Source organism: Chiloscyllium plagiosum, unplaced genomic scaffold (genome assembly GCF_037043375.1).
Source record: "Chiloscyllium plagiosum isolate Xiang-an unplaced genomic scaffold, Cpla_swu_hap1 HiC_scaffold_12, whole genome shotgun sequence".
Lineage (NCBI taxonomy): Eukaryota > Metazoa > Chordata > Chondrichthyes > Orectolobiformes > Hemiscylliidae > Chiloscyllium > Chiloscyllium plagiosum.
Genome location: NW_028270150.1, coordinates 53,326,884 through 53,346,113, shown reverse-complemented (window position 1 = coordinate 53,346,113; position 19,230 = coordinate 53,326,884). Strand labels below are relative to the sequence as shown.

At 46.8% G+C, this 19,230-nt stretch overlaps 1 protein-coding gene and 1 long non-coding RNA gene across 2 annotated transcripts in view; one reads left to right on the top strand and one right to left on the bottom strand.

Moving 5' to 3' along the window:
• Positions 1–19,230, bottom strand: part of maoa (monoamine oxidase a) — a 170,711-nt gene that overhangs the window by 47,418 nt on the left and 104,063 nt on the right. The gene's annotated exons all lie outside the window — the stretch shown is intronic.
• On the top strand, positions 5,238–18,595 carry LOC148148540 (uncharacterized). The gene is made up of 3 exons (XR_015758899.1): positions 5,238–5,274; positions 17,295–17,479; positions 18,578–18,595. It is a non-coding gene; the product is annotated as an uncharacterized LOC148148540 (long non-coding RNA).

The window sequence follows — 19,230 nt, the reverse complement described above, 5'->3', positions numbered from 1 at the left end:
TATGTTTAAATTGAGCAAAAGCTACAGCTTATCTTTTTGATTTGGTGAATCTAGCATAGAATGTAGCCAAAGTTAATTACATTCCCTCTTTACAAGTGGCCTCATTATTCAAATCTGTACACGTGATCACATATTTTTCACAGTGAGGGCTGTGATTGCATTGAAACTGTGATCAAGATATAATCGGCAGCTTTATTCTGAAGAAGTCACAAAATGGCAGCAAGTTACTCGAGACACACAATGGAACCCTGTTATTACCACACTCTATCTGGTACTAAAATATTTTTCTGCATTATGCAGGCTTATAAAATACAGGGGAAAGAAATCTCTTCTGGAAGCACACAGAGGAAAATGAAAACATTGGGAACCATTTTGATTCTGACTATTGTTGGGATGGGGGGAGGCGGAGAGAGTCCAAAATCAAAGCAGAAAGTCCTACCCTGTTCCTCTGGTCATTTCCACATGCTGCTTTCCCAGTCTGGGCCTACAGATTGGCATTAAATACTGGTTAAAAGTAGGTATATTATACAAGGTAAAGATCGGGGTCCCAACATCAATAGACTCCCACATGATGTTCTCAAGAAAGGAGCAGATACTCTGTAGAATGGATGGTTAGAGGGGTTTGTTTTTTGGTAGTTTTTGCAGTTTCAGGAGAAACATTAATGGTATGGTGCCAATAATCAATTCTGTCTTGTGAACGCTGTTGGTTACAAATTAGAGGCAGAGATTTCACAAGAGTCTGAGGATTCATGTTGAAAGACTTGTAATTTTCCACAGGGTAGCTCTTGGGGAGGGGAGTGGGCTGTCAAGATTACAAGAAGCCTGTTTACTGAGCCTGCCCGGGGAGATTTTTAGACATGTACAGCTGTTTTTTATTTTAAAGAGAATCCCATCCCAGGAAACTGTCACAGCCCTATGAGCAAATGCAGACGTTTACTTTATCAATAAGATATGTTACAGCTTGTAAAATTATATAACAGTTGCTCTGCAGAGTTCCCAATGTTTGACCCAGACAGTGGCTGAGAGGAGAAATCATTGGCCCACTTTCCAGGCAGAGACCTGGAGCTCTTGCTGGTTGGGGTGGGTGCAGAGGTGGGACTTCACACTTTCTCTGCTATGGTACTCACCTCCCAGCAAGACTCTACTTTTCATTATTGATATAAATGAATTGGATGTGAGCATAAGAGGTATAGTTAGTAAGTTTGCAGATGACACCAAAATTGGAGGTGTAGTGGACAGCGAAGAAAGTTACCTCAGATTACAACAGGATCTGGACCAGGTGGGCTAATGGGCTGAGAAGTGCAGATGGAGTTTAATTTAGATAAATGCGAGGTGCTGCATTTTGGGAAAGCAAATCTTAGCAGGACTTATACACTTAATGGTAAAGTTCTAGAGAGTTTTGCTGAACAAAGAGACCTTGGAGTGCAGGTTCATAGCTCCTTGAAAGTGGAGTCGCAGATAGATAGGATAGTGAAGAAGGCATTTGGTATGCTTTCCTTTATTGGTCAGAGTACTGAATACAGGAGTTGGATGGTCATGTTGCGGCTGTACAGGACATTGGTTATGCCACTGTTGGAATATTGCATGCGATTCTGGTCTCCTTCCTATCGGAAAGATGTTGTGAAATTCGAAAGGGTTCAGAAAAGATTTACAAGGATTTTGCCAGGGTTGGAAGATTTGAGCTATAGGGAGAGGCTGAACAGGCTGGAATTGTTTTCCCTGGAGTGTTGGAGGCTGAGGGGTGACCTTAGAGAGGTTTACAAAATTATGAAGGACATGGATAGGATAAATAGACAAAGTCTTTTTCCTGGTGTGGGGGAGTCCAGAACTAGAGGGCATAAGTTTAGGGTGAAAGGGGAAAGATATAAAAGAGACCGAAGGGGCAACTTTTTCACGCAGAGCGTGGTACGTGTATGGGATGAGCTGCCAGAGGAAGTGGTGGAGGCTGGTATAATTGCAACATTTAAAAGGCATCTGGATGGGTATATGAATGGGAGAGGTTTGAATATGGGACAGGTGCTGGCAGGTGGGACTAGATTGGGTTGGGATATCTGGTCGGCATGGACGGGTTAGACCGAAGGGTCTGTTTCCATGCTGTACACCTCTATGACTCATGCTCCACCACTCCATACCTGCAGCACATTCCCTCACTCACTCATACACTGCCTCCGAGCCCAATCCCAAAAAAAATTAACCCTCTATGCCCTCTGTGCTACCTACATACCCGTTTGGGATATCTCACCATCTAATACGAACGAAGCAGCTGTGCCACTCATCTCCCCTAAAACCCACCTGTCTCTCCTTCCAGCAAGAAATTTTGCCCTTGTAGGGCAAAAAGATTGAAGACGAGTCGTGAGCTGCCCAACACACCCCTTATGTGGACAGCATCCTGACCCTGATTGCCTGACTATTTCCAAGCCCCTGTGCCAGGACCCCCTGACTAAAGAGTATCCACATTAATGAGGCCTGCTGATGGTGATAACAAGCCTCCTGGCTCCTCATCTGCACTAAATGGCAAGGTAAGACAGAAATAGTATTAGTCCGGTGTCTCTGGCTGACCAGGCAAAGTACGAGAAAGCAGGGGCTGTGAGCATCCAATGAGGGTTAGAGTGAGTGATCGCTATGACAGTGAGTGAAAAGCTTGAAGCTGCAGTCTGAGTTGAAAAGGATGGCTCTGGAAAAGCACAATGGGTCAGGCAGCATCTGAGGAACAGGAGAGTCGACATTTCAGGCATAAGCCCTTGCAGTCTGGTCCGCTCTGTGAGCTGGGACTGTGTCCCTGAGCGCACAGTGTCCTTACTGCAGCATTGCAATGATCATGGTCAGTGCAGTCAGAGGTGCAACATTAAAATGCAGAAGCATCGTGTAAGTAGGTCAGAGAAGTATCATGACAGGTCTTAGAGGCTGGCACATGTTGAATACAAAGGTCCATGAACATGGAGGAACATAGCCACCGTCACCTATGGAGTGTACCCTAAGATATTGGAGTCTGGTTTCTAATATGGAAGACCTTCAGAACAAGCAGCCAGCTGAATTCACCAGGCCCCCACTTCAGTTTACACACCAAATTTTCTTATCATTTAGCTTTTTTGATGTATTTGGTAAGTTAGGAAGCTGAATATGGGTGGACATCTGAGCTGAATATGGGTAAGGTGAGAGCAATGAACAAGGCAACATTGATAATTGCCACTGTCTAATGAGAAATGTGCTCGGATGTCCACCAAGAGCTTCTGTCATTTTACAATCAATGAATGAGTGGTTTTGAACAATCTATTTAACAATTTGGACTTGTTGGGCCAAAGGGCCTGTTTCCACACTGTAAATAATCTAATTTCTATGTCAACCATCATCTGCAATACCAGCTGTACCTACAGGTGGCACTGTGAGACAGGATTTTCAATATTAAATATTGACATTTGTTAGCTGCCAAAGCATTAACTGATAGCATGCTGAAAATTATTTGTAAAATAACTATTTTGGAAGACACCTTTACAGGGAGGTAGGGAGGATAGCAGGAGATTGTAAGACCCGCCTATGAAGCCAGAAATGCAGTTTCTGAACTTATCAGTAACTGTTTTCTCCTCATTTTCTGCTCGATGGCTAGTCAGAGGGACTGAAGGCCTTAAGTTAAAACCAATGTTCTTCAGGACACAGCAAGGGACTCTTGAGGTCATCCTCTGCCATTAGAGCTGATAAGAAGCTCAGTATTGGGATAGGAGGGGAGAAGGGTCATCAGGACAAGGAGGTTGTGGGGGGCGTGTTGTAACTAGGAGTAGGTCACCAGTTGCAGGGTGGGGAGAGGGAGTGGTGTTCCTGACTAGGATACATTGCTTTTTGCAGGGGGAGGAGGTTAAAGTTACTTCAATGGCTCAGGTTAACATGTATAACTTGGATATGATTCAAAAGTTCAGAGTATCTGCTGTTGCCAGTCTGGTAATAAACAGAGTCCAAAGATAAACAGAGTCCAAATATTAGGAAACATTGGTAAGACTGCAACTCTGATAAGAAGTGGTTTAACAGCTGCAAACAGAAACTCAGTTCAACATTTTGAACTTAACTTAGGTCTACAAAACCATTAAAGGATACTGGGTAGCTTGTAAAGATTTTATCATACTTGCTTTTTTGTTAAAAATCACACAACACCAGGTTATAGTCCAACAGGTTTAATTGGAAGCACATTAGCTTTCGGAACATCGCTCCTTCATCAGGTGATAGTGGAGGGCTCAATCCTAACACGATTTATAGCAAACATTTACAGTGTGGTGTAACTGAAATTATACATTAAAAAATACCTTGATTGTCTGTTAAGTCTTTCATCTGTTTGAATACCATGATAGTTTCACTTCTTTCATGTGTAAATCAAAAAACCTTTTTTTAAAAAAGTTGCATTCTCAGGTTAGCTGTTAACAATGGTGACAGCTAGACAATATGTTGAAGGTGTTAGCCCCCTGTGTTTTCTGTCTATGACCTGATGTTTAGACTGATTCTAACCTAAAAAGCGAGATAACAGAGTTTTACATAAATTCATGCAGTTTTTGAGCAAAGTACAATGTAACCCTGCAAGTACAAATTCACCCCACAAAATATATGTGTGCATGTGAGTTGTCTGGGCAGGGGGTTGAGTGTGAGAAAGCGTATGTGTGTGTGTGTGTGTGTAGTGAGTGTAGAGTGTCTTAAGTCTGTGAGGGGGTGCATATGTGAGTGTGATGAAGGAGTGACTTTTTTTTATTTCAAATATACTTTATTCATAAAATACTTTGGTGGTCTGTACAGTTGGACATGCCATACATATGTAAACATTCCATTTCCTTGCATACCGAAACAGAGTAATCATTCCTATTTACAGGTCTGTACAATTACATTTTTAGCTGAGGGGTCAGCAGAGCCCAAATGACTGTGTGGGCCCCCTGTTCTTCTATAGGCAAGCAGATGTTACATGGTGGTCTTTCCCCACCGCGCTTTGGCGGCAGCTGCCCCAAGCTTCAGCGCATCCCTCAACACGTAGTCCTGGACCTTGGAATTTGCCAGTCTGCAACACTCAGTCGGGGTCAACTCCTTCAGCTGGAAGATCAACAGGTTTCGGACCGCCCAGAGAGCGTCCTTCACTGAGTTGATGATCCTCCAGGCACAGTTAATGTTCATCTCGGTGTGCGTCGTGGGAAACAGGCTGTAGAGCACGGAGTCCCGCATCACGGAGCAGCTCGGGATGAACCTCGACAAACACCACTGCATTCCTCTCCAGACTTCCTCTGCATAGGCACATTCCAGAAGGAGGTGTGTGACAGTCTCGTCCCCCCCCCGCAGCCGCTTCGAGGGCAGCGTGCGGTGCGGCTGAGAGTCCGGGCGTGCATAAAGGATCTCACAGGCAGAGCCCTTCTCACCACCAGCCAAGCCATGTCTTGGTGCTTGTTGGAAAGTTCTGGCGATGAGGCATTCTGCCAAATGGCTTTGATAGTCTGCTCAGGGAACCGCTCGATAGGATCTGCCCTCTCCTTTTCCAGAAGGGTCTCAAGGACACTATGTGCTGACCATTTCCTGATGGACTTATGGTCAAAGGTGTTTTTCTTTATAAACTTCTCCACGAAGGACAGGTGATACGGAATGGTCCAACTACCTCAGTACGTAGTGACACTTGGTGTTTGCGTACCAGGGATCCACGCACAGCTTGATGCAGCCACACACAAAGGTGGCCATCAGGGTGAGGGTGGCATTAGGTGTATTTTTTCTCCCGTTGCCCAGATCTTTATACAGCGAGTCCCTTTGGACCCGGTCCATCTTTGACCTCCCTTAAACTGGAAGATGACCCAGGTGACTGCAGCGGCACAGGTTCTGGGAATAGGCCAGACCTGTGCCACGTATAATAGCAATGACAGTGCCTCACACCTGATGACCAGGTTTTGTCCCGCAATGGAGAGTGACCGGAGCTTCCATCTGCCCAGTTTCTGCCTCACTTTGCTGATACGCTCCTCCCAAGACTTGGCGCACGCCCCAGCCCCTCCGAACCAAATACCCAGCACCTTCAGGTCGTCGGTCCTGACGGTGAAGGGGATCGAGGATTGGTCGGCCCAGTTCCCAAAGAGCATGGCCTCACTCTTGCCTTGGTTTACCTTGGCCCCTGAGGCCCGTTCGAACTGGTCACAAATGCACATGAGTCTGCGCACGGACAGCGGATCAGAGCTGAAAACGGCGACGTCATCCATGTACAGGGAGGCCTTAACCTGCAAGCCCCCGCTGTCAGGAATAGTCACCCCTCTCAGGCTTGCATCCTTCCTGATGGACTCGGCAAATGGCTCTGTGCAGCACACAAACAAGGCAGGAGAGAGAGGGCAGCCCTGCCTGACTCCAGATCTGACTGGGAAGCTATCTGATTCTCACCCATTGATTGAGACTGCACTGACAATGTTGGTGTAGAGCAGTCTGATCCAATTGCAGATTCCCTCCCCAAAGCCCATTTTGGAGAGAACATCTCTCATATACCTGTGTGATATCCTGTCAAAGGCTTTCTCCTGGTCCAGGCTGATCAGGCAGGTGTCCAACCCTCTGTCCTGCACGTAGGCGATCGTATCCCTGAGGAGTGCGAGACTCTCAGCGCTCTTCCTGCCCGGCACAGCACAGGTTTGGTCAGGGTGAATCACCGACCCCAGAGCAGACCTGACCCGGTTGGCGATTACCTTTGACAGAATTTTGTAATCCGCATTCAACAGTGAGATTGGTCTCCAATTTTTGAGTTCCTCCCTCTCCCCCTTCCGCTTGTAGATGAGGGTGATGATGCCTTTCCTCATGGATTCACTCATGGTACCTGCCCGAAGCATACTGACATACACCTCCAGCAGGTCCTGGCCAATCAAGTCCCAAAGAGCGGAATAGAGCTCGACCGGTAAGCCGTCACTTCCGGGAGTTTTATTCTTTTCGAAGGACTCGAGGGCCTTGGTCAGCTCGTCCAGAGATAGCGGCTGGTCCAGCCTCTCCTGTGTTCTGTTGTCTAAGACCTCCATGATAGAGGACAGGAACGACTGGGAGGACGCGCTGTCGGTCGGCTTCGCGTCATACAGACTGGCATAGAAGGATTTACTGATCCTCATGACGTCAGCCTGAGATGACGTTACCGAGCCATCTTCTTCCTTCAGGCTGCTGAGCACGGAGCTCTCTTTGTGCACCTTCTGGAAGAAGAAACGTGAGCACGTCTCGTCCTGCTCCACCGAGCGGACCCTGGACCGGAAGATTATCTTGGAGGCCTCTGAGACAAAGAGCGAGGCTTGCTGGCCCTTCACCTCCTTGAGGTCCTCCGTGACATCGACCCCCATCGTCTGCAGCAGGAGCAGGTTCTGCATACTTTCCTGGAGCTGGGACAGTTTTCCCCTCCTCTCTCTCGCCTCCTGAACACCTTTGAGGATGAAGAACCTCTTGATGTTCCCTTTTACTGTTTCCCACTAGTCCGCTGGGGACTCAAAGAGGGGCTTCACGGTTCTCCAACCTGCGTAGTCCCTCTTGAGCTCCTCAATGTTTCCCAGGGTCAACAGCTTTGTGTTCAGCTTCCACGTTCCCTTATCAGCCAACTGCTCGTCCTGTAGGTGACAGTCGGCCAGCAGGAGGCAGTGGTCAGAGAAGAACACCGGCTTGATGTCGGTGGATCTGACCGAGAGTGTTCGGGACACAAACAGGTAATCTATCCTTGAGCAGATAGACCCGTCTGCCCGTGACCAGGTGTATCTACACTGCGCTCCATCTGCAGGGGTGCTGAAGATGTCGTGCAGCTTGGCATCTTTTACTGTTTCCAACAGGGCTTTAGATGTGGCATCCAGTTTACTGTACCCCCCCCAACCGGATCGTCCATCTGCATCAATGATACAGTTGAAGTCTCCGGCCAGAATGACCGGCCTGGACGTAGCCAGCAACAGTGGAAGTTGCTGCAGGACAGCCAACCGTTCACTCTTACCCACTGGAGCGTACACATTAATCAGTCTCAGGGGAGCATTCCTGTACATGACGTCGGTGACGAGGAGGCACCTGCCCACCACCTCCTTAACCTCGGAGATGGTGAAGTTGCCTCCTCGCTACAGGATACCCAGGCCGGAGACGCGGCTGTCGTTGCCCCCCGACCAAACTGACGGCCCATGGGCCCACAAGCTCGACCATCTCCTGTAGCTGCTGAGGTGCGATATCCCACACTCCTGCAGAAACAGGACATCGGCTTTAACGTTGGCCAGGAAGGCCATCGTAGAAACACATCGCGTAACCGATTTGATGCTACGCACATTGATGCTGGCAATTTTTAACCCCATTTTAACAGTTTACGAGGTTAACAGTGTCCATTTGATGTTGGTCTTGCCCCTCTGGGGTAGCGGTGTGCATCCCCGTGGTGACGGCAAACTGCTGGACCCTCCCAGGGCTGAGGTAGCTGTCCGTCTCCACGCTGGAGCCATTTCCCTGCTCTGGTGTCTTCGGGTCGGGCCCAGGGTCCGCACAGTCCAGTTCTCTATCTGACAGCGGGGCTATCACAGGACCGCTGCTCCCAGTTACCTGTACCTCTTGGTTCTCACCGGGTGGGGGGGGGGGGGGGGGGGGGGAGGCCTTTACCCGTCCCCTCAGAGGGGTAATCTTTTCCTGCTTGGGCGGTGCTGCCCTCCTTTTTTCCCGCGGCGCTCGGTCTCTTCCTCTGGTGATGACCCTCCTTGCGCCCGTCCTCACCGTCAGAAGAGGTTACTGTATCCTCGTCGTGCAGATGTCGCTTCCCCATTTGCTGGGTGGCGTTGGAGGCCTTGTAAAGTTTCCTCTTCTTGTTGTTGACAGTAATCCAATCCTCTGCCTCGTTTGTTCCCTCCTCTTCCATTTCCTCCGTCTGTCTTGAAGGAGCTTGGATCTGCTGCTACACCTCCCCGCTGTCTGCCGTCTGCTCTGCTACATCCTGCCCTTCCTTCTGGGTGCTTCCAGACACCGTTCCCGTGCTGTGTTTTGGTACATTGCTGGTCTTAGGCAGTCCACAGCTCGTGTTGCCACCTCCGGCCATCTGTGCATAGGTGGCAGCCCCTCGAATTGGGCAGGCCTTGTAAATGTGGCCTGCCTCTCCGCACAGATTACAGTTCTTGGCCTCCTTACATTCCTTGGTCGGGTGGCCTTCATGCTTGCAGTTTCGACAGACGGTCACCTTACAATCCGCCGCCATGTGGCCTGACCTCCCACAGGTTCGGCACTCTTTCAGCTGCCCTGCGTATGTCAGGTAACCTCTGCTTCCTCCGATGGCAAAGCTGGAGGGTGGGTGGAGGATGTTCCCACTGGCATCGACCCTCAGTGTTACCCTGACCTGTCGTTTGCTGGTCCAGATCCCGAAAGGATCGACCACATCGGTACTGTCTCCCTCGACCTGGACGTATCTTCTCAGGAAGGTCAGGACATCTGCTGCTGGGACGTGGGGTTTGTACATCTGGATTGTTACAACACGACTCCTCTGCGCAGGAAGCACACACAACGGGACTGCCGACAAGATGGAGAACAGAGGTTCCCCTTCCTTCTCCTTGAAGACCTTCAGGAGCTGCTCGCAATTCTTCACGCTCTTGAAGGTCACATCGAAATAGCCTGCCCCAGGGAAATCCTGCAGGCAGTACACATCCTTTTTTTTTATTTCAAAAATATACTTTATTCATAAAATACTTTAATGGTCTGTACAGTTGGACATGCCATACATATGTAAACATTCCATTTACATTTACAGGAAAACAGAGTAATCATTCCTATTTACAGGTCTGTACGATTACATTTTTAGCTGAGGCGTCAGCAGAGCCCAAATGACTGCGCGAGCCCCCTGTTCTTCTTAGGCAGGCAGATGTTAGACGGTCGTCTTTGCCAACTGCACCTTGACGACAGCTGCCCCAAGCTTCAGCGCATCCCTCAACACGTAGTCCTGGACCTTGGAATGTGCCAGTCTGCGACACTCAGTCGGGGTCAACTCCTTCAGCTGGAAGATCAATAGGTTTCGGACCACCCAGAGAGCGTCCTTCACTGAGTTGATGATCCTCCAGGCACAGTTGATGTTCGTCTCGGTTTGCGTCCCGGGGAACAGGCGTAGAGCACGGAGTCCCGCGTCACGGCGCTGCTCGGGACGAACCTCGACAAACACCACTACATTCCTCTCCAGACTTCTTCTGCATAGGCACATTCCAGAAGGAGGTGTGTGACAGTCTCGTCCCCCCTGCAGCCGCTTCGAGGGCAGCGCGCGGTGCGGCTGAGAGTCCGGGCGTGCATAAAGGATCTCACAGACAGAGCCGTTCTCACCACCAGCCAAGCCATGTCTTGGTGCTTGTTGGAAAGTTCTGGTGATGAGGCATTCTGCCAAATGGCTTTGACAGTCTGCTCAGGGAACCTCTCGATAGGATCCGCCCTCTCCTTTTCCAGAAGGGTCTCAAGGACACTAGGTGCTGACCACTTCCTGATGGACTTGTGGTCAAAGGTGTTTTTCTTCATAAACTTCTCCACGAAGGACAGGTGATACTGAACGATCCAACTACTCGGAGTGTTCCGCGGCAGCGAGGCCAGGCCCATCCTTCGCAACACCGGGGACAGGTAGAACCTCAGTACGTAGTGACACTTGGTGTTTGCGTACCGGGGATCCACGCACAGCTTGATGCAGCCATACACAAAGGTGGCCATCAGGGTGAGGGTGGCATTGGGTGTATTTTTTCCCCCGTTGCCCAGATCTTTGTAAAGCGAGTCCCTTCGGACCCGGTCCATCTTTGACCTCCATATAAACTGGAAGATGGCCCGGGTGACTGCAGCGGCACAGGTTCTGGGAATAGGCCAGACCTGTGCCACGTATAATAGCAATGACAGTGCCTCACACCTGATGACCAGGTTTTTTCCCGCGATGGAGAGCGACCATAGCTTCCATCTGCCCAGTTTCTGCCTCACTTTGTTGCTACGCTCCTCCCAAGACTTGGTGCTCACCACAGCCCCTCCGAACCAAATACCCAGCACCTTCAGGTGGTCGGTCCTGACGGTGAAGGGGATCGAGCATTGGTCGGCCCAGTTCCTGAAGAGCATGGCCACGCTCTTGCCTCGGTTTACCTTGGCCCCTGAGGCCCGTTCGAACTGGTCACATATGCACATGAGTCTTCGCGCGGACAGCGGATCCGAGCAGAAAACGGCGATGTCATCCATGTACAGGGAGGCCTTAACCTGCAGGCCCCCGCTGCCAGGAATAGTCACCCCTCTCAGGCTCACATCCTTCCTGATGGACTCGGCAAATGGCTCTGTGCAGCACACAAACAAGGCAGGAGAGAGAGGGCAGCCCTGCCTGACTCCAGATCTGACTGGGAAGCTATCTGATTCTCACCCATTGATTGAGACTGCACTGACAATGTTGGCGTAGAGCAGTCTGATCCAATTGCAGATTCCCTCCCCAAAGCCCATTTTGGAGAGAACATCTCTCATATACCTGTGTGATATCCTCTCAAAGGCTTTCTCCTGGTCCAGGCTGATCAGGCAGATGTCCAACCCTCTGTCCTGCACGTAGGCGATTGTATCCCTGAGGAGTGCGAGACTCTCAGCGCTCTTCCTGCCCGGCACAGCACAGGTTTGGTCAGGGTGAATCACCGACCCTAGAGCAGACCTGACCCGGTTGGCAATTACCTTTGACAGAATTTTGTAATCCGCATTCAACAGTGAGATTGGTCTCCAATGTTTGAGTTCCTCCCTCTCCCCCTTCCGCTTGTAGATGAGGGTGATGATGCCTTTCCTCATGGATTCACTCATGGTACCTGCCCGAACCATACTGACATACACCTCCAGCAGGTCCTGGCCAATCAAGTCCCACAGAGCGGAATAGAGCTCGACCGGTAAGCCGTCGCTTCCGGGAATTTTATTCTTTTCGAAGGACTCGAGGGCCTTGGTCAGCTCGTCCAGAGATAGCGGCTGGTCCAGCCTCTCCTGTGTTCTGTCGTCCAAGACCTCCGTGATAGAGGACAGGAACAACTGGGAGGCAGATATTGGGAAGCCCATGCTTCACTTTGAGAGACAGGGACCTGGAGCTCCTGCTGGACAGGGTAATGCAGAGATAGCACATCCTCATCCCCCAGGACCAGAAATTGGGGTTACAAGACCAGATCATGCCAGCCTAATCCAAGATTGCCACCCTGTTTACAGCCATACAAACACAGAATTTCAGGTGTGGAAAGAGGCTGATTGGCCCATCGAGTCTACATTGACCCTCTGAACAGCATCCCACCCAAACCCAGCCCCTATCCTTGTAACCCCACATTTCCCATGGCTAATTAATCAAGCCAACACATCCCGACACTATGGACATCTTTGGACTGCAGGAGGAAACTGGAGCACCCAGAGGAAATCCATGCAGACACAGAGAGAAATCGCAAACTCCATAGAGACAGTTACCCGAAGGCTGGAATGGAACCTGGCGCTGTGAGGCAGCAGTGCTATTCACTGAGCCATTGTGTCACCATCTGGAGGAGTTCTGAGTAATGAGGGAAAAAGGTCCATGAATAGAAGTATGTGCCACCATCTTCTCTCTGATAACACACACTGAATTTATTGCTGCTACAGCACCCAGCTCACACTTTAATACCTTCTCAAATCCCTGCAAATATCTCCCTCACTCACCCTCAACTATCCCCAAAGCACAAACCCTCCACATCCACACTGCTTCTTGCTCATTCTCTCAGGATTTCTCTCCATTTGCATCAAGAGTAATAACTGTGTTACCCACTTTCATCTTCCATAATACCTACCTCTCTCTCATTCCAAGAGCAAAATAGCCCATGAAAAGACTAAAGCAGGTGGTGTGCTGCCTGACATTCTGCTCTGGGAGCAGAGGATCCTTGATCTGACCATCGCAAGCAGAGCCTTGACTGGTATAGAAGCTGCTCTGGACTTTGTTGGGAGCCCTTGAATGAAAACTATTCCCCTTCACTGGACTAAGTCTTGCTGCCAACTGTAGCAAGCTTCCTGCCATTCGGCATGAAAGACAGTCCAGTTTTGCTTCATATTGCCTGTGATACAAACAGGAACTGCAAGGGAATAAATGTAGCCATTTTCTCTGAGCCAATGTTTTAACTGTGGATAGCTTCTTTATTTTCATACCACAGTCTGCACATACCTATGTCGCCCTGTCAGAGACTGTGTTTTCCTCCAGCTCTGTAGCAATCACTTAGGACATCATGTTTCAAAGTATCTTAGTACTCTGGTTACAGAGATACCATCTGGATGTGACATACAAGCAAAGAAGCAAACATACATTGTAGAAAGGCTGTCAAGAGCAGCACTCCCAATGAAGAAAATAAAGGATGCTACAACAGCATCAAACCTTTAAGCTTCAATATGAAGTGGCAACTCATCATGCTCTATTTTCCTTTCCTTTTATTCATTTGGGGAATGTGGGTGGTCACTGCCTGGGCCAGAATTTATTGCCCATCCCTAGTTGCTCTTGAGAAGGTGGAGATGAGCTGCCTTCTTGAACTGCTGCAGTCCACCTGCATGTGGGGTGACCCACAATGCCATTAGAAAGGGAATTATACCAAAGTTTCATAGTAATAGAAGCAGGAGTAGGCCATTTAGCCCATTGAACCTGCTCCGCCATTCATTAAAACATGGCTGACCTATCCATCATCTCAGATCCTCCTACCTGCATTATCCCCATAACCCTTAATTTCCCTACCATGCAAAAACCCATCCACCTGTGTCTTGAACATATTTAATGAAGCTGCCTCTACAGCTTCCTTGGGCAGAGAATTCCATAGATTCACTCCTCTCTGGGAAAAGCAGTTCCTCCTCATCTCTGTCCTAAATCTACTCCCCCTAATCTTGGGGCCATGACCTCTAGTTCTAGTCTCACCCACCAGCGGAAACAATTTGCCTGTCTCCAACATATCCATCCCTTTCACAATTTTAGATGTTTCTATAAGATCTGCTCTCAATCTTCTAAATTGTTGCGAGTAGAGTCCCAGGCGGCTCAACCTTCCCTCATAGGGTAACCCCCTCATCTCCAGAATCAACCTAGTGAACCTCCTCTGCACCACCTCCAAAAGTCAGTGTATCCTTCCTCAAGTTGAGATACCAAAACTACGCACAATATTTCATATGCAGCCTCACCAACATCTCATACAATTGCAGCAGAACCTCCCTGTTCTTAAATTCAATCCCTCGAACAATGAAAGCCAATATTCCATTTGCCTTCCTGATTATGTGTTGCACCTGCAAATCAACTTTCAGCGATTCATGTACAAGCACTCCAAAGTCCTTCTGCACAACAGCATGCTGCAATCTTTCACCATTTAAACAATACTCGGACCTACTATTTTTACTTCCAAAGAAGATAACCTCACATTTACCAACATTGTACTCCATCTGCCAGACCCTTGCCCACTCACTTAACCTATCTAAATCCCCCTGCAGATCCTTCACATCCTCTGCACAGCTTGCCTTTCCACACAATTTAGTATCATCAGCAAACTTGAATACATTACACTCATGTTGGATACAATACACTCCTCTTCCAAATCATTTATTGTTTCAGAACAGTTTCAGGACCAACACCAACCCCTGTGACACCCTGCTCTCCACTGATCTCCAACCAGAGCAACACCCATTTATCCCAACTCTCTGCTTTGTGTTGGTGAACCAGTCCTCTATTCATGCTAATACTTTCTCCGCAACTCTATGAATTCTTATCTTATGGATGAGTCTTTTATGTGGCCCCTTATCGAAAGCCTTCTGGAAATCCAACTTTACAACATTCACCTGTTCCCCTGCATCCACTGTGCTTGTTACATCCTTAAAGAACCCCAGTAAGACCTTCCCTTCCGGAATCCATGCTGCGTCTGCCTGATGGAACCCTTTCCATCCAGATGTCTCACTATTCCTTCTTTAATGATAGCCTCCAGCATTTTCCCGACTACAGATGTTAAGCTAACTGGCCTATAATTACCTGCCTTTTGTCTACACCCTTTTAAGCAGCAGCATGACATTCGTTGTCTTCCAAACCACTGGGACTTGCCCAGAGTCCAGTGAATTTTGGTAAATTACCTCCAACACATCCACCATAATTTCCACTATTTCTTTCAGCTCCCTGAGATGCATTCCATCAGGGCCAGAGGACTTATCTACCATTATACCCTCAAGTTTGCTCAACACTACCCCCTTTAGTGATAACCATTCAATTGAGGTCCTCACTTCTCATTGTATCCTTAACATCATTCTTTGGCATGTTAGACACATCTTCCACTGTGAAGACTGACACAAAATAGTTATTCAAGATCTTGAATATAACAGAAAAGCACTTTGCGAAAATCAAGCAAAATACCCAAAAAGTAGCAAAATCTCAAAGTGCTGCAAGTAGTAATAATAAAGGGATGGTCCAAAAGCATCAATGATATATTTGCTGCTTTAAGAACATAGTTTACAAATAGAAATGATTATCTGAGCCACACACAGTCAAACAGATCAAAGAGTACAATGAATGACTGAATGGGGAGATTGTGATGACAGTCAACATGGTATCATTAGTTTGATGCACAATCTGCAATATTGGACCTTGCCTTACTTGTTGATGCCTTCTCTTAACAGGCACAGGTGAACATGCATTCAGCTACATGAGGTACACCACCTGACCAGCACTGTTTACACAGATCACCATTAAAGCTTTCAGGTGTCCTGCCTGTGACTAAATATTAATTCCTTTAGGATTTAGGGAAAGAAATATGTTGTTGTAGGAGCTGACAAAAATTCTTTCAGTTAGGCAGGAGTTCTGCTGGACCTTTGGAGGGATTTTCTTTGGTATGAAAGGCCTCATGGATCCACTCCATTTAGGCTTCAGCAACACAAATCCCGAGCATTCACTCTTACCTGGACAAATGGCACCTCAGGAAGGCAAGACTTGGAATATGGGCTGGAAAGCCAAATTTGGGACCTTGCCAGACGATTCATATGGGAGAAGCTGGCAGACGCTGGAGAGTCAGAGTAAAGAAGTGTGGTGCTGGAAAAGCACAGCCAGTCAGGGAACATCCGAGAAGCAGGAGAGTTGACATTTCGATTATAAGCTGTTGAAGAGCTCATGCTCGAAACATTGAATCTCCTGCTCCTCAGATGCTGCCTGACTGGCTGTCTTTTCCAGCACAACACCTTTTGACAGACTATCCATGTGGAAGGTTAATCACCTTGCTGCAGGATCAGAGGGAGATGAAGCAGAGAATAGAAGCTATATGTAGCATGAAGAGAAGCAGCACTTCTAGCAGAAGGCCATACCAACTTTAGGCCTTCAGGCAGTATTTCTCCTACGTACACTTAGCCATGAGCAATGTGGTCAGTACATGCCCTTCACCAAGCGGGCAAACACATAAATGTCACGACCTTAAACTGGACCTGCAATCTCAGAACAGGGTAAAGATGGGACAAGGTTGTCATGATGCATTGAGACTGCAGCCAGTCACATTGCCATCCATCAATGCATGTGGGAGATCACAAAAGCTGAAGGGTGGGCCTTTTTGGCTTTAGTACTAAAAGCACAGAAAGTGGTCATTGGCTTTGCCAGAATATTGAAATTCCCCATGAAGCATGTTGTTAGGGGAATGGTCTCAAGATTAGTGGGCGTCACGGCGGCACAGTGGTTAGCACTGCTGCCTCACAGCGCCGGAGACCCGGGTTCAATTCCCGCCTCAAGAGACTGACTGTGTGGAGTTTGTACGTTCTCCCCTTGTCTGCGTGGGTTTCCTCTGGGTGCTCCGGTTTCCTCCCACAGTCCAAAGATGTGCAGGTAAGGTGAATTGGCCATGCTAAATTGCCCGTAGTGTTAGGTAAGGGGTAAATGTAGGGGTATGGGTGGGTTGCGCTTCGGCGGGTCGGTGTGGAATTTTTGGGCCGAAGGGCCTGTTTCCACACTGTAATGTAATCTCATCTAATAAGAAGTCAAGATAACTGAAATAAGGAGAAATTTCGACAATCGATGTATTGTAAATTCTCCACACAATAGGGGTGTAGATTCTCAGCCATTGAACATATCCAAGACTCCAACAGATTTTTGGACTCAAAAAGGATTAGATGGAAACATGGATTTGAGATTGAAGGTCAGAAATTACCTTACCATGTGGTGGTGAGGTATGAGGGGATGTACAGACTAAACATTCTACACTTTCTTGTGTTCAAAAATAGGGATTTAAATAGCAGCTTCCTCATGGAAGTAGCAAGCTCCCACCTTCTTTTCACTGCCAGGTTACTGTCCATTGCAAAATCTAGACAGTAGCTGTAAAATTTAAATTAGACTGGCATTCAATTTTCTACATTTTACATTGTAGCAAATTTCTTCAGAGAAATCTTCCCCGAGGAGAGACAGATGCCTTTAGGAGCAACAGACTGGCGACACCTGAGATTTGTGAACAATGCTATTTAACTCTCCTGCTCAGTACAGAGGAAATCAGCAGCATCAGAAGGAGAACTGGTGAACCCTCACTCAGTCAGGCACTACAATCAAGCAGATCAGGTCAGCACCCTGCATAGACAGGTCATGCCTAAAAAAGGGATAAAACAATGTTTAGCCTCTGCTGTTTTAAACTGAATCAATGATACAGGATAATGTCTCTTTAGATCAGACAGTATTGCAGAATAATTTTCTGTTTGAATTTTTCCTATCACCTGTCACTTTAAATGCAAATTTCAGTGAGCTATCGATTTTAATGGTATAAAGTTTGTTGAAAACAAAATAGAATTTATGACTTCTACCTGCCAATCTAAAGTGTTCAATTTAGTCTTGTAGCACAGGTGCTTTAGATGTGCAATAAAGATTTACAAGAGATCTAGATTAGATGGAGTGTAAAATTACTTTTTATCAGCAACTACATAAAAGGGTTTATCCAAATCAATCTTTAACTGTAAATAAGTTCAAAGATGCACTATCAACATTTTAAAGAGGTAAAATGCAGTTCTTAGTGACTGAGCTAAAATGTTTTTGCAAGGTGACAGTGCAAGTGGAAAATCTATAAAAATGCTCAATGTAATTGTGGCTTGGTATTAAAGAAGCATTTGATTATACAGGCAAGAAAATGCTGAATTTACATTGATTAGGACACGACTGAAATAGTGGCTTTGATTTTGACTTAATCAACTAATGAGGTCAGGAATTCAGATTCCAAAAATCAAGCTTCTCAATCTGGTTCCAACAGTTATCACAAGTAAGGCCAAGAAAAAGTAGCACCATCCCATTTGACACCAATACTGGACAAGTCTGATTCTAGAGTGAAATCCAGCTTTATAGACCATACATTTTATTCTTATAATTTTATTACTGTGGTGGTCAGTCTATGAACATATTCACAAGAGGCTGCCAATGCACTTTGAAAAAAGGAACATCAAAGTTTGTTACAGCCAAAAAGGAAAACAAAAACTAATTTACTCGATATAAGAATGATTTGTTACAATCGCATTACAATATCAGAAAATAATGATTCGGGAATTTTTCCCTTGACAACAAAATTACACATACTCAAACCACATCGAAGAGTCACCTTGTTTCTATTTTAAAGCTCTGTACTTAGATTCTTTCTGGCAAATGTCTACATTTACTCATTGTTATCTTCTTTAGTTTGTTATGAAGGTAAGGGGTACTGTACCTTAAACTGAGTGGAAAAGTCAACAAGGACTTCGTGAGAGAGAGAGTCTGGAACAAGGTAACAACGTAACGCTTGGTCAGAACAGCTAGCACTGGCTGGGTTGCTTTGAGACAAAACAAATTCAAATTCAGCCAATCAGTTTAAACTATACCCCAAAATATCAAAAACCAAACAAGTTTGAATTTACTATTTTGACAAGTTTAAAACCAATTAAACGATCCAATGCTTTGAGATATAAGACCAGAGAAAAATTGAACAGTTGGGGGAGATCTGTCAAGCCACCAACATCTGCAGGCACCTGCAGAATAGCTCTCTTAAAGGTATCTTTATCTATCAATAACCTGTGAAACAGAAACCCTAAGAAGAAAAAAAGACTGAGGAAGCTTATTGGTTTTGAAATTTGAATTTTTTTGGTAAATCTTAATCAGGGGTTTTATCAGGCTAGTATTGTAAAGGGGAAGGTAAAAGTTAGGTTTAGATAAATGAGTTGTAAATATTTGTTAGTTAATACTTTTAAAAGTCAAACATAGAATCAAAGTTGTTAATTTTTACTTTAAGTAGTGATTTTTGGGATAGTTCTTTGCCTCTTGAATTTTCACAGATTACCGCCTGGGGTAAATCTTTT